Below are 14863 nucleotides of genomic sequence, written 5' to 3'. Positions count from 1 at the left end.
GGAGGTGTTTGGGGTGTTCACGTTTGCACATCCAAGCCAGGAGTCTGCCTGGCTTATCGGCCTCCATGTGTTACCTGGCTGTGAATGTAGCGAAGTCGAATTTGGCTAGCCTGTCCCAGGCTGACTGGCACTTCTCTCGAATTTCTCTCAGCTTCGCCTCTGCTTCTGGTGTGGCATTGGAGTTGGTTTCCAGGTGTGTTATTTCTTCCTCCCGTTCCTCTAGTTCAGCCTTCAGTTGCCTTCGAATGCCGCCGGCTTTTGATATCACTTCGCCTCGTGTCACTACTTTCATGGCTTCCCAAAGCGTGCCCCAACTTGCAACGGAGCCTTCATTGATGTCTATGTATTCCTCTAGTTTTTCGCCAAGATCCTCTCTGAATTCGGGGTCAGTGAGAGCTGTGGTAGGCATTCTCCATGTAGGTATCGGGGGTCTAGGTCCCCTGAGTTTCCATTGCATGATCAGTGGTGAGTGGTCAGAAATCGACCTGCCTAGGTTTGCTGTGGTTTCAGCCATTGGGGCTAGTTCCCTGTCTATGAACAAGTAATCTATCCTTGTGTGGATCTTGTGTGGGGCTGAGTAGTAGGAATAATTTCTCTCAGCAGGGTGGTGTTCTCTCCATATGTCCACCAGGTCGAGATGCCTGAGTGTGGTGTTCAGCCATTGGGTAGCGGCATTGCTTGGTTGGTGGGGTGGTTCTGACCTACCATGGAACCATTAATGACGCAGTTGAAGTCGCCACCCGAGATAAAGGCCCCTTCTTTGTGGTGTACCATTTCGGTACACAGTGTTTTGAGGTGCGAGGGAATTCCGTGCTGTGGGAGGTAGGAATTCACCAGACAGATTGCCACTTGTTCGATAGTGCCCCACATTATTATGTACCTTCCATCCTTATCAGACTTAAGGCCCTGTAGATGAAAGGGCACATTTGGATTCACCCACGTGAACACTCCCCTAGCGTATTTGGAGCAAGGTGCTCCCCTTCCAATACCACCCCATTTTTCTGTCAGTTTGGACATGGTTTCTTCCGTGAGGTGGGTTTCTTGCAACATCGCAATCGAGACCTTTTTTCTACAGAGATGGGATTGAATCCGATTTCTTCTTAGGTACGACCCCATCCCCCTCACGTTCCACGTCATTACCTTGAGTTGCGACTCCATTGGGTTAGTGCTCTGGGTCCATCCATGCGGCACACACCGGGGTCATGTTGTGTTTTTAGCCCCGGGCTGCTGGGTCCTGAAGTTGGCCTCCAGGGTCTTTTCGTTCTCAATTCTTGGTTCTGATATATCCTAAGTTTCATTTGTGCTATCGGGCTGAAGACTGTGTAACTAATAAAACACTTAACAAAACTGGAACTAGTGCGCCTAGCTACTCCATTTGTCATGTGGTGCTCAGGCGCTCTCGCGCCGTCTGGACCCGTTGTTCGTGGGGTTTGAGCCTGGCGCCTGGCGGGAGGCCGAGCGAGGGCCGTTCTGTCTTAATCTTCCTTCAAGGGAGCATCTTTGCCTTCCGCAAGATTATTGTCTTCCAGCCACATATTTGCGGCTTCTGGGTTCTCCAAGAATATCGCTCTCCCTTTGTGAATGACCTTCAACCTCGATGGGTAGAGTAACATATATTTCAAATTTAATTGTCTAAGTCATGCTTTCACCGGGACAAATGAGTTTCTTTTCCTTTGGATTTTCTGGGTGTAATCAGGGTAAATAGTTATTTTGGAGTTGCCACGTTCTATGGGTCCCTCCTCCCTAGAGTGCCTCAGGATAACTTCTCTATCTTGGAAGTTGAGTATTTTGGCGATTATGGGGCGAGGGTGTGAGCCGGGTGGGGGCCGCCACTTGAGGGATCTGTGTGCCCTTTCGACTGCGAATCCTTGCGTTAGCTTCCCTGCCCCTATCTCCTGTTGTAACAGGGACTCTATCTAAGCCGTTGGGTTTGGGCCTTCACTCCCCTCTGGTACTCCCAGTATCCTGACGTTGCCCCGTCTAGCGCGCCCTTCGGCCCCATCGGACCTCGCCTCAAGCATAGCCACTTTTCTCTCGAGGTCCACGACCTTGGCTTTTAGAGCTGCTGTGTCATCTGATGTTTCGTTTATGGTTGTCTCAGCTGTTGTCACCCGTTCAGTTAGTTTTCGGGCATCTTGGCGCATAAGTTGGATGTCTGTTCTGAATTCATCAATCTTGGAGTCCATATGTGCTCGCAGAGATGCAATGGCTTGCAGTACCTGGGATTGGTCGTGGGCTGGTTCGCCCCGTCTTGCCAGCTCAGGTTCTGGGGTGGGAAGGTGGGTTTGCACAGGGGTTTTCGCCTTGGTAGAGACATACGTGTCCATTGTGGTTGGTTTCCCTTTGTTCCTGGCGGCCATGCTGATGCTTTAATGGTGCGTTGCTCAGCTCACTTTGGGTGCTGGATGTGTAGGTCACCAGTGAGGATCCGAGTGGATTCGGGGTTGAGCGGGTGGTCCCGAATAATATTGTAACATCCTTCGTTTGTTGAGGGTGAGGGCAGGGTTGTGGCTCTTAGTTTGTTTAGGTTTCAGAGAGCGGTTCTTGAGTTGGTAAGTTTTTGTGTTAAGTGGCCATAGGGGGTTGGTGCTAGGTGTCCACCGGTCCGTTTCTGAGGGGCCACTTGCTGTATTGGTGGTCTTCGACGCTACCCCCTACTCTATGGGAGGTGTGACTTCTAATACGTCAGTCCCGCTATCCTCCTCACCTTTGGTCTCTCCCCTCTGTTGTTCCGCGGCTAGGTAGACCGGAGGCTCCTTGCTTTCCCTGTCGATGCTCGTGTCCACGTGTCGCTCCTCGCTCAGGGTTCCTGAGATGACTTCTCCCTCTGTGTGTATTTCGGCAGTTTTGAGACGGGGTCTCAGGCGAGTGGTTCCAGCTTCCCCAGGCTGCACCCCCCGGCCAGCTCGAGCGCCAGCAGCCCGTAGCTCAGCGAGATCACCTCGGGAGGGCAGCACCAGTGTTTGGGCGCACTCGCACAGGATAATGGGGTTCGGTGTGATTGCGGCACCTTACAGCTGCTCCATACTTCGTCGCTTCCCCGGGGACCCTCGCAATCACAGGCGGGACGCCATCTTGGACGTTATTCGTTGCGGGGAGGGGGGATCCGCTCAAGTGCGATCCTGGATGTTGTTCGTTACGGGAAGGGGGGGATCCGCTCAAGTGCGAACCTGCAGTCCTGAAGCTCCGATCCTCCGGCGGATCGGCCGGATTGTGTTGGGGTCCTCTTTAGCTGCCCTTGTGGAACGTCTCCAGCTTCCCCGGGCTGCGCCGCCCGGCCAGTCCGTGCGCGTAGCTCGGTCTGCGGGGCAACGAACTCCGCCAGCAGCCCGCAGCTCGTCGGGACCACCCCGGGAGGGCAGCACCAGTGTTTGGGCGCACCCACACGGGAGATCGGGGTCTAGTGTGGTCGCAGCTCCCCGCAGTTGCTCCGTGCGTCGCCGCTTCCCTGGGGTCCCCCGCAATCACAGGCGGGACGCCATCTTGGACGTTATTCGTTGCGGGAAGGGGGGGATCCGCTCAAGTGCGATCCTGCAGTCCCGGAGCTCCAGTTTTTCGCCGGATCTGCCGGATTGTGTTTGGGTTCGCTTTAGCTGCCCTCGTGTCTGTTTACACCGATGAGGGTGTTCATTTATCTGGCGATCAGGATCTAGAAATGGCGCCTCGGCCGGAGCTCGGCAAGTTAGCCTCTACTCGCCATGAGCTCCAGACCACGCCCCCTACAAAAATTGTCCATATGTACTATTTTGAACTTCAACCGATTTCTGTGAGATTCTGTTTGAGGTTACTACTCCTCCACGTCAAAGGAGCAAGATCCTTTACAATTTATTTTTCTATTAACATAAATTACGTTAAAATACACCACATACAATATTTACACTCTGAAAATGTCAACCTTTGCGCACATTAGCCATGTACTTGGCCTTTTCAACTAGTATATTAATAAATAGACATATTTGACCCAATTGTGCATGCAAACTAAGCAGGGTACTATTTGCTACACATATTTACTATTTGCTACACATATCTCTTTAGAACATGTCTGTGGGCAATGCTGGACTTGACCTTTATGGACTTCATTGATTCACATGTGTCACCCTTTCTCAACTCTCATGCTGGACTTCCTCTGCATCTTGTACTCATGATGGCCCTGAATCCTGCCGTGTCCATCTTCATCTTGTATATTGGCTTGCAACATTATGTATTACTACTGACTTCTGCAATTGTATTTGCTCTCCCCTCTTGCTGCTCCACTCCTTTTGACTGCTTACTCTGTTCTCTCCTCCTCTCCCTTTCTCTATCTCCTCCCCTCCTCCCCTTACTTCGTCTATGCACTTACTCTATCAGAATTGTCCCTGGACCTAGTATGATAGCAACCTCGTCTGTCTCCTCCCTCCTCCCCTTACTTGTCCCCCCCAGCACTATTTAAAATGTCGTCAGGCCTAGTACGATAGTCACTTCTTTTGTTCCTCCCCTCCCTTTCTGCACCCCTCTCCCTAATCTTTTGTTTTTCTCCGGCTCTACCAGAAATGTCGTCAGGCCTAGTATGGTAGTCGCCTGTCTATTTCCATTTCCTTCCCACTTTCCCACTCTCTTCCTTATCTATGTCTTAGCTCTTGCACTATCTGAAATGTCGTCAGGGGGAGTATGATAGTTAATTTCACACCCTTCTGTTCATGGCCTGTAAGAATGTCATTGTATTTTCCCTTGTTTCCTCCCTTGCCTTGAAGCGCTTTGAAACACAATGTGTATAGGCGCAATATAAATAAACTATCATATCATATCTCTAATGGGTAAGCTTCAATGTTCATTTTATACTATTGCTGTATAATTTTCCCTTGATAATGATACAATCTGAACCCAGATTGTATAAGCTCAGTCCGCTTTCTAGGACCAGTAATGGTCGGGCATGCAGTAAGAAGGAACGGCGAGCTGTGGCGGGCGAGGTAAGGATGGAATGAAGTGTGGGGTTTTGAGTGTGATTAGGGGGGATATGGTAGGGGATATGCACCATTTCAAAAGGGGTCCAGCCATATTCAAATCAGTCGGATATTGCCACCAATGGTAGAAGCCCAACCCGAACTGCTAGGCCAGGTCCTCCTGTCTAATTCCACACTAATTGGGGAAAGATAGGGTAACAATAACCACTTCAAACACACAAAGTGGCGACACAAAGCCCCTCCACCGAAACAGCATAGGTGACACAATAGAACATACACTACCCAAAGGAACACGATTTCCTTCAACGTAACACTAACCTACTACAGTTACACCAACACATCTCTGCACAATCCATAAACATCATTCCTTAAGAAAGACATCACAGCCAGCCACACAAATAAGTTATAAACCTTTAGCGCACATTAGCCACGGCCCACACAGAAAACAAACTTTCTTACACCCCACTGCACAAATCAACATTGTAACAACATGAACTTGCAATGCTCCCCAGCTACTACATTAGTTTCCTACCCCGCCTCCTGCAGATTCTGAAGTGCCAAGAAACCATGAAATGGGCTAAAGGATTGCTGCTATACAAGACTCCATAGCATAGCATAACAGGGCAGTATTATGGATTGCCCAAGGAACCTTTGTAACTATTAACAGGAGAGGACATTAATGTTGTTTTTGCTGCAGCAGTCCTTTACTAGAATCTCTGGTGCACTGACTGGCTGGTGTAACTATATATATCTGCCTGTCAAATCAAGTGATATTGAATGGTTTAGGACCAGTGCAACAATAACACAATTTTAGGTGATGGAGTCCGGGGCAAATAACAGAGGAGCAAGAGGGGACACCATTTTGTCCCTGAAATCATTACATCTGCCCCACTATGAGAGAGCCTTTTTTCCAAATAGTGTGAACCAATTCACTTCTAAGGACTCAGTGAGATTACATTATTTGTCCAGGATCACACACTTTACTTAAACAATGAAGAAGGGATTTTAACCCTGATTGCCATTTGAGAACTTGACCGTTTAACTGCCAGGCAACACTTGGTACAACGATTTAAGTTTTAGATTTTAAGGCCGTCTTAAAATGTTTTCTTGCAAAACCCACAAAGTGCATAGTAAAGGAACCTGACAATATGTACATCCTTATAGCAACATGGTAGGCCACTAGAATATTATTGTAGCTTTACTTTCCACATCCTGAATGATAAACTATTAAGCCCCAGAATGTAAAATAATGTAAACCTAAAAAATACTATGTTTTACACTACTGTGCTTTTAGCACTTTACACCACTCACTTGAACTGATCAAATTTTATTTAATTTTAACTAAGCCACACAATAAATAAATAAATATATAAAATAAATAAAAACACACTAACAAAGCTGTGTAATTAGGGCACTTGGGTATAGAGATTATTTTCCTAAACATCCAGCTGTTTGTTCTGCATGATGTTAAGAACATTTGACTGTTGACATAAAAGCAAATACTTTTTTGCATGTCAACCTAGTGGAGAACATGGATATAAAAAAATCTTTAAAAGGGCGTGTTACCGTGTTAGTCATTTTACCTGTCTTGAAAGCAGACACATATTTGCTTCGTAACGTGAGCCAATTGAGGTGTTTCAGTTGAAAAGGCCCCATTACAGTACCAGCTGCCTAAACATCCATGCATAAGAAAGGTGCCGCTCATAACAAAAGAAATGGGTTTCAAAAGTGATTGAGAGGCTGTGATGGTGCTGGCCGCACACCCCAGCCGCTGTGTGTGTTCTGTGAGCCTGGCCATGACACAGAGAAACAAAATACATCCTCGTCGCTTTTCAGAGCCTTTAACCGAACGGTACACACTTTTAAAGAAAATGCAGTAGTGGTACGGTTTAGCAATGATTTATATTACACTTCAACCTCTGCTTGTGCAAACATGTCCCCATGTGTCACCACGATTCTCTTTAGCGCAGCGAGACATTCGGAAGGATATGAATGTGTTGCAGAAAATCTCGATGGAATGCATTGCATGCATGATTCATATTGCGAGATTACGTGGATAAAGTGTGTTGTAACTGTGTTTTGATTTGCTTTAGTCACGCAGAGTTGGACGGATATAGCCTGCTGGGCCTAGAGACCCAACCTACTCCTCACTGATGACGCCCAATGAGACTGAAACATACCTGGGGATGCTTGTGGTCTCATGCAGAAAGGATGTGACCTAGTCAGTCCAGACTTGGCCTGTCCCTTTTGGTGTGGGACCAAAGCTGTTTTGCATATGGTTTTTCCGCTTTCTGTAATTGCTTGGCAGGCTAAAGAACGATGGTTTGGAGCGTTGCCCAGAGCAATTGCCAAAGGTCAAAGATGAATTCTAAAACTTCCAGCAATCACCTTTTGTTTTGCTAAAGTGTGTTGTAAGCCTCTACAGTTATGTAGCCATACTCTCATCTTGTGCAACAGTAGGTGTTACTGCATACAAGAGTAACACTGTTCTTGTGCACACCAGCTAAGACACATAGACCATTCCTGCTGCTAGTCTTGTGGGTTTGTACAGCCCACGGACATGGTTAATTCGAATTGTGTAACCCTGCCAAGGGTCAACTGAGAGCACCAGTCTTAAGTAGGGTATTTACACCTTACTTTTCCTTCTTATCTGTTTAGCGAGATCCATATGCCATAGGATCTTTTACAGACTGGTAGCTCCAGGTCAAAATATTTCTGTAAGAACAAATGACAATGAACATTTCCGTTATTTAAGTATCAATTACTGTGGTGCCCACCGACACTTTGTACTTCTGGAACTTGGTCTAGGCATACCCAAGGTAGAGGTACACATTTCTACAAAACTGCGAAACTGTTATTGAAAATGTCATTTGCCGACATAGAAGGCTTAACGACGAACAGAGCAGATACGTTAGGCCTCACAGCCGAAGAGGCAAACGAAATCCTTGGTCTTATCAGTGACAGCGAATTCAGTGCGACGAGCAATAAAAAACAAGATCCAACCAGCCAAATAAAACACTTGGAATATCTGATAAGGAAGGAGATCAATCACAAACTCCATGCAATCACACTGGGGAGATACCATAAAAGCCAAAGAATACCAAGAGGCCTGCGCGTACAGCTGCGACCCACCTTATGTAAGGAGAGCAAAGCTTTTGTAAAGAATAGAGAAGCCATATTAAATAAGTGTTCCTTAGACCTTATTTTACTAACTATACAAGAATTGGCTAAAGATCTAAAAGATTTGTGAGAAGAGATCCAAGAAATCGAAAAGGTATTAGTGGCGAGACTAAATCGAGAAGAAGTAGTTTCTATTCTGGAAGAGATTAATAATAAATTGTCCGGATACAAATAAGAACTGGAAGTTAAGAAAATCCGAAAATTTGACACCTATGATTATTTGAAGGATGAGGTTTACACCTGGATGGAGAAATCTGGCCCTCCACTAAGAAAACCAAAACACAACTTCACGAGTGTAACATCGAGTTCAGGAACTGATACAGAGAGAGAAACATTAAACCGAGAGGAGGAAGCCACTCCGGGAACATCAAGTACAGCAGACACAACAGAAATACCTAACAGTGGAAGGGTGCCTTTTTTAGGAGAAGGAAGAAGAGAACTCGAAGGGGGAAAGAAAAACAAAAAGGGAAACCGAATACGAGACTACAGCAGAAGAAAACATAGTGATCAATCTGTCCTCCAGAACTCTGACCTCAAGTGAAATCAAAACTTTGCAAAAAGGACTCAGCTTTGTACCCACATACGATAGCACCTTACATGACTCTAAAATTGAACTATACAAACTGGTTCGCAAAATCAAATTGAAGGTGTTCTTTAGTGAAATGGAAGAAGAAAACCCAAGAGAAGCAGAGGACTCAAACCTGAAAGAATTCAGAGGCAAGAGCAACCTCATTCCTCCAATTACGGTCTCTTCCGTGGATATCTTGCACAAACAGGTCACTAGAGACCTAGAGAAGGTAAAATTCAAACATCCTAGGAACCAAAATATGAAACCACATGCGCTCAAACTCATAAGAAACCTATATGGAGATGACACCATAACAATAAGGTCTGTGGATAAAGGAGGAGGCTTGGTTCTACTCAACACAAGTGATTACGAAGAAGAATGCTTAAGACAGCTGAGCGATATCAACACCTATGCTACACTTGATTCAGATCCTACAGAAGAAATTCGATGCAATCTGGAAAAACTTCTAGAAAGGGCAGAGGAACTCGAATGGATCAACCATAATACAAAGACATTTCTAACCAACGCACATTCGAAGATACCCCATTTCTACACTCTCCCAAGGATACATAAGGACATGCTAAAACCTCCGGGAAGACCTATAGTAGCAGGAATCAACAGCATCCTTGAACCACTTGGCAAGTACATTGATTATTTTTTACAGCCATTGATTGAAAAAACAAGTACTTACATCAAAGACTCCACACATTTTCTACAACATCTCAGAGCCATCCCATTCAACAACAATAACATCTGCTTCACGGTAGACGTTAAAAGCTTATATACATCCATTCCTCACGATCTAGGCAGAGAAGTGGTGGAGTGGATGCTTTTGAAGGAGGGAGAAATAGCTGCACAAAAATAATTCATTATGGGACTTTTGGAATTCATCAGTAACAACTCGTACTTCCAGTTTAAGGACTCATATTATTTACAAATTGCAGGCTTTGCCATGGGGGCTACCATGGCTCCTTCATACGCAAATTCGTTTATGCACACATTTGAAACGAAGCATGTCCTTACAAACAATCTGTGGAATCAAGACCTTATAATTTGGATCCGTTACATAGACGATATTTTTGGCATTTGGAAAAACTCGGAATCTCACCTCCTAGAATGTTTTGATTACATCAACAGCATAGATCCTCGGATACAGTTCACATATGAATATTCACGCAAATCCATCCACTTTATAGATGTGGAGATCAATATCACAGAAATAGGATACAAGACAACGATATATCGGAAAAGTACAGACAGGAATAGTCTGTTGCAAAGACTGAGCTTCCATCAACCAAGCTTGATCAGAAATTTACCCTATAGCCGAATGCTCAGAGTAAAAAGGATTGTCAGCAACCAGAGCGAATACAAAGCAGCAGTAAAAGAAATGGGCAACAAATTTCTTGCACGATGTTATTCAGAAGAAGAAATCACATCGACAGAAACACGCACAGCCACACAAGATAGAGAAGAACTACTTAAACCTAGAGTAACTAAACAGGATACCTTACCTCCATTAGTTTTTGTGTCCAAGTACTCACACCAAAGCAATCGAATCAAGGCAATCATAAAGAAAAATTGGAACACTGTAACATGTGACAAAAGGGTAGAACACCTATTTAAGGAAACTCCTACATTTGCCTACCAAAGAAGTTCCAAACTGAAAGACAGACTAATTCATACCAGACCCCCACAGAAGAAGAGAAGCACAGACCGCATAGGCACATTTCCGTGCTTGAACTGCAGCAACTGTGGTTATATTATGAAAGGACAAACAATAAATCATCTCTACACTGGAGAAAAAATCAAACTTAAATGCTATGCCACATGTGATACAGCTGGAATCATTTATGGGATGAAGTTCCCATGTGGTTTGTATTATGTTGGCCAAACACAACACACAGCGAGAATCAGGTGGGATGAACATAGGTCTTGCATCAGGAAAAAGACTGCAAGCTCCCGCAGTGGCAAGACACTGGCAGAATAAACAACATAACTTAGCCCAAATTAAATTTGTAGTCCAAAGAAGGGAGAAACACGAAGATCTACAAAAAAGAATTGATCAATGTGAAACATTTTGGATTGACAGACTAAGTTCTCTTACTCCAAAGGGAATAAATGAAGAGATCAATTATATGTGTTTCCTCTAACATAGCCAAAATCACATGGTTTGCTTTAATGTGTTTTTTCTTGAATGAGGTTTTTCCTTAATGAGGCGTGGTATACTATATTTCAATATTGTTGCGAACATGCATAAGACATGAGTTTTTTATTCTCTTTATATAATCTAACTACATGTACGGATTGTTCATTCTAATTTGTTGATGTTGTTTTCTTGATGATCATACGCGCAATTTTCTCCTCCAAATCAGACTTCCGATTGCAGTGGGCACTGTTATTATTGTTTGCTTGGTGATTTATGTAACGAAAACCATATTGTAAGTAATTGAGACTTCTCTTACTATAGCAGGTGCTACCCCCGTGCAGACACAGATGCACATTCTCACTTTTACATAGCTCATCACTGGAGCTTATGACACGCATTCATACGGATCGCCATGGCAACAATCCCGCCCCCCTGTGACACCGCAGGGCGGTGGGGCCCGAGGCATACTACAGCGGCGCACGCGCTGCTGCCCGACGCCCCGCCCACGTTCTCATGGCGATTTAAGTAAGCGTTGGTGCTCGCGCGCATTTCACTTTCGCTTCCCGTCGAACGCGATCGGTCCTGCATGCGAGTACCACAAATGCAGGTAAGAGTTCTGGGATTATGTTGCACACAATGGTGCTACTCGTTCTAGAGACAGAAGTACTTACATATTCCCCAACTGTTGTTCAACAGGAACATTGGAGTTTATATCCAAGAGTATACACAGGAGAGGACCACTCGAACTAAGCAGGTACAGAGTTCTGAATATAAGGGTGCCACATAATTTAACACATACAGTGGTATGGTGATTTTGACATACTTTCTTTTATATCCCTCCCATTTTCTCCATTGATTCGGATCCTCCTGGGGTATGTGCTCTGAATTTAATTTATTTTCAACAATTATTTGCATTTATGTTTTCATGACATATAATTGATGTTTACACTGTAACAGTTGAATTCACTTAAGTACGGCCCTGAAGATGGTCTCAGACCGAAATGCATTGGCATATGTGCTTTTTTGATAAATCGACCTATTTTTTCGAGTTGCCTCATTAGAAGTGAATTAATTAAGAGACATGAAATATAGAAATGTGAATTAAACATTTCTTTTGGAAAATTATGTAACGTCTTTTTGCAATTTTTGATGATATATGCACTTCAAGAAAGAGTTTAATTGAATTGTGTAACCCTGCCAAGGGTCAACTGAGAGTACCAGTCTTAAGTAGGGTATTTACACCTTACTTTTTCTTCTTATCTGTTTAGCGAGATCCGGATGCCATAGGATCATTTACAGACTCCAGGTCAAAATATTTCCGTAAGAACAAATGACAATGAACATTTCCGTTATTTAAGTATCAATTACTGTATTGCCCACCGACACTTTGTACTTCTGTAGCATGCAATGTGACATTTTCAGGTGTAGTGCCAAACACATTGGTGGAAGAAATCATTGAACATTAGAGTGTACATTTTAGGGTAAAAGCTCACAATACACCGCTTGCAATGGCCCTCATTACAAGTTTGTCAGTTCGGGGAAAATGCTGGTAAAAGTGGCAGTTATACCATGACTGGCACTTTTCCTGGACCAGCAAACTACAGGTTTGCCGGGGGAGGGGGGTTCCTTGATTTACCTCCAGCGAATAGCGAATAGCTGAAGGTAAATCAGGCCCCCACCGGGACTTCTTCCCTTTGGCCTCCTGCGTTGGTGACTCCTCTGAAAAGTACAACGTTAACTTCTCCGGCCTCGGGTGGTGACCGCTCTATTGCTGAGTCGTATTGATTACTGTAAGGCTTTCTTCCTGGCCCAACCTCTCTTTCTTATACATCGGCAGCAATTACTCCAAAATCTAGCAGCCCGTGCAGCAACCGGATCCGCTATGGGACCCATATCTCTGCTGTACCGCAGGCTCTGCACTTGCTTCCAGTTGCTAAGAAGGTGATTTCTAAGTCTGCGTACATTGTGCATCAGGCCTTCTATGGACAAAGTCCGGAATACCTACGAGATAAGTTTTCTCCCTATGTTCCTAGCTGTCCCCTTCGTTCCATGGATGCCCTTCTTGTCAAAGTCCCTAGGTTCCGTCTGTCTCAGGTTGGTGGACGTGCCTTTTCGATTTTAGCTGCTAAATTATGGAATGACATGCTGCTCTCACTCAGGAGCATTAAAAATCATTATCATTGCCTACTGAAAACCACACTGTTTTAAATTGTTCTTCTTTTTAGCCCTTGCTCTGGTCTAGTGCCAAGTGGCCCTCAGGTGATCGTGCGCCCTGTAAATAATGTTAACATAACAACACATGGCTATGTAATAAAAAGTGGGTGAGCTGGTTAGTGAGGGGGAGAGTGAAAGGATAGATGTTGTGTTCATCTGTTGATGCATATAGAACCAGGAGGAACTGGTGTCTGTGAGGTTTCTGGTGTATTTTGGTTTTTGCACTGGGCTTGTTGTGTCCAGGTGTGCGATATACAGTGTTTGAGTTGGTTGGTGGTTGGAGGTTATTGAGTTTGTAGCTTGTTTAGAGAGTGATGTGAGGTGTTCGTGCTTTGGTGTGTTGATTCACCAGACATCTGGGCTTGTGTTGTAGGTAGTTAGTGTGAGTTGTGTGGAAGAGAGAAGTGGTTGGTGCATTTTGGGTGATCTTTAAGTATTTGTAGCTATGTTCTTGTTTTTCATTCTGTATTTATTAATTGTATCTGGCTTATGGTTTGTAGCAGCAGTCATTGTATAATAGACATGTTTTTAGTTGTTTCCTGAAAGTTCGGTGGTCCTCCGTCAGTGTTATTTCCTTCGGGTTCGTGTTCCATAGTGTGGTTATCAGGTAGGAAAAGGTTGATCCTCCGAATATTCTTTTCTGATAGTGTCTTGTCTTGTTTGTTTGTTTGTTTGTTTGTTTATTTATTTATAGTGCGCGCCACACCCTGAGGTATCTGGGCGCATTACATGAATATGCATTTACGTAGTTACACAGTTCATCATTGCATACAATTAATATACAATAGAAATACAGGAAGTAAAGTCGGTTACAGCGGAAAGGCATCAGGGTCATTTACAAGGAGGTTAATATACATCAGCATTATTCTATTTACACAATTACAGTTTTTTCATACAGTTGATATAGGTCGGCTGGTACAGATTACATGCGGCACATGTCTTAATAGGGAGCATCATTTGAAATGATCCAACTCTTCATGTCTTTTTTAAATTTCTAGAAGGGTTGGTCAGATCTTAGGGTCATGGGTAGTGAGTTCCAAAGTTGGGCGGCCAAAACTAGGAAACAACTTCCTCCTGCTTTTTTGAGTTTATATCTTGGTATTTGGAGGCCACTTGAAGTGAAGTATCTGGTTAGACGCGCTATGTGGGTTTTGGAGAATCTTTTGGTAAGGTAACGGGGGGCTGCATTGTTGAGACATTTATGTTTGTTTGTTTATTCATTTGTAATGCGCACCAGACCCAGGGGTATCAGGGCGCAGCAGATTACGACAGATGCAAAGCTTAAGTTATCTGTTACAAAACATAGGAAAGGATACAACATATGTACAAATTAATCAAGATTACAGTATTTTTGCGTGAGCAATGCTGTTTTAAATTGTATTCTTTCCTTGATGGACAGCCACTGTTTGTCACGTCTTATTGAAGAGATATGTTATCTTCGAGGAATGCTCAGTGCTGATCTTAGTGCATTGTTCTGCAGGAACTTTCGTTTTTTAATGACATGTTTTAAGAGCCTTGGTATAGGGCATTACAGTAGTTGATTTTAGATAATATTAAGGCTCTAGCCAGAGTCATGCAGATTTTTGTGGATAGGAAAGGTTTACAGGCACGGATAAGCCTGCAGGTGTAGGCTGTAGATGATGCTGTAGCACTCACTTGTTTGTTGAGATTCAGGGAGGTGTCAAGGTAGAAACCTTAGGTTTTTACTTCATTTGGGACCTTGATATTATTTCCATCGATGCTGAAGGAGCGGTATTTGTCACCTACTTTGGCAGAGTTGATAGGTGTGGCTAGAATAAGCAACTCGGTTTTCTC

The sequence above is a fragment of the Ambystoma mexicanum genome, chromosome 3q, assembly GCF_040938575.1.
Source record: "Ambystoma mexicanum isolate Mex_15411 chromosome 3q, UKY_AmexF1_1, whole genome shotgun sequence".
Classification (NCBI taxonomy): domain Eukaryota; kingdom Metazoa; phylum Chordata; class Amphibia; order Caudata; family Ambystomatidae; genus Ambystoma; species Ambystoma mexicanum.
The sequence above is the reverse complement of the archived record's forward strand: the minus strand, read 5'-3'. Positions refer to the sequence as shown.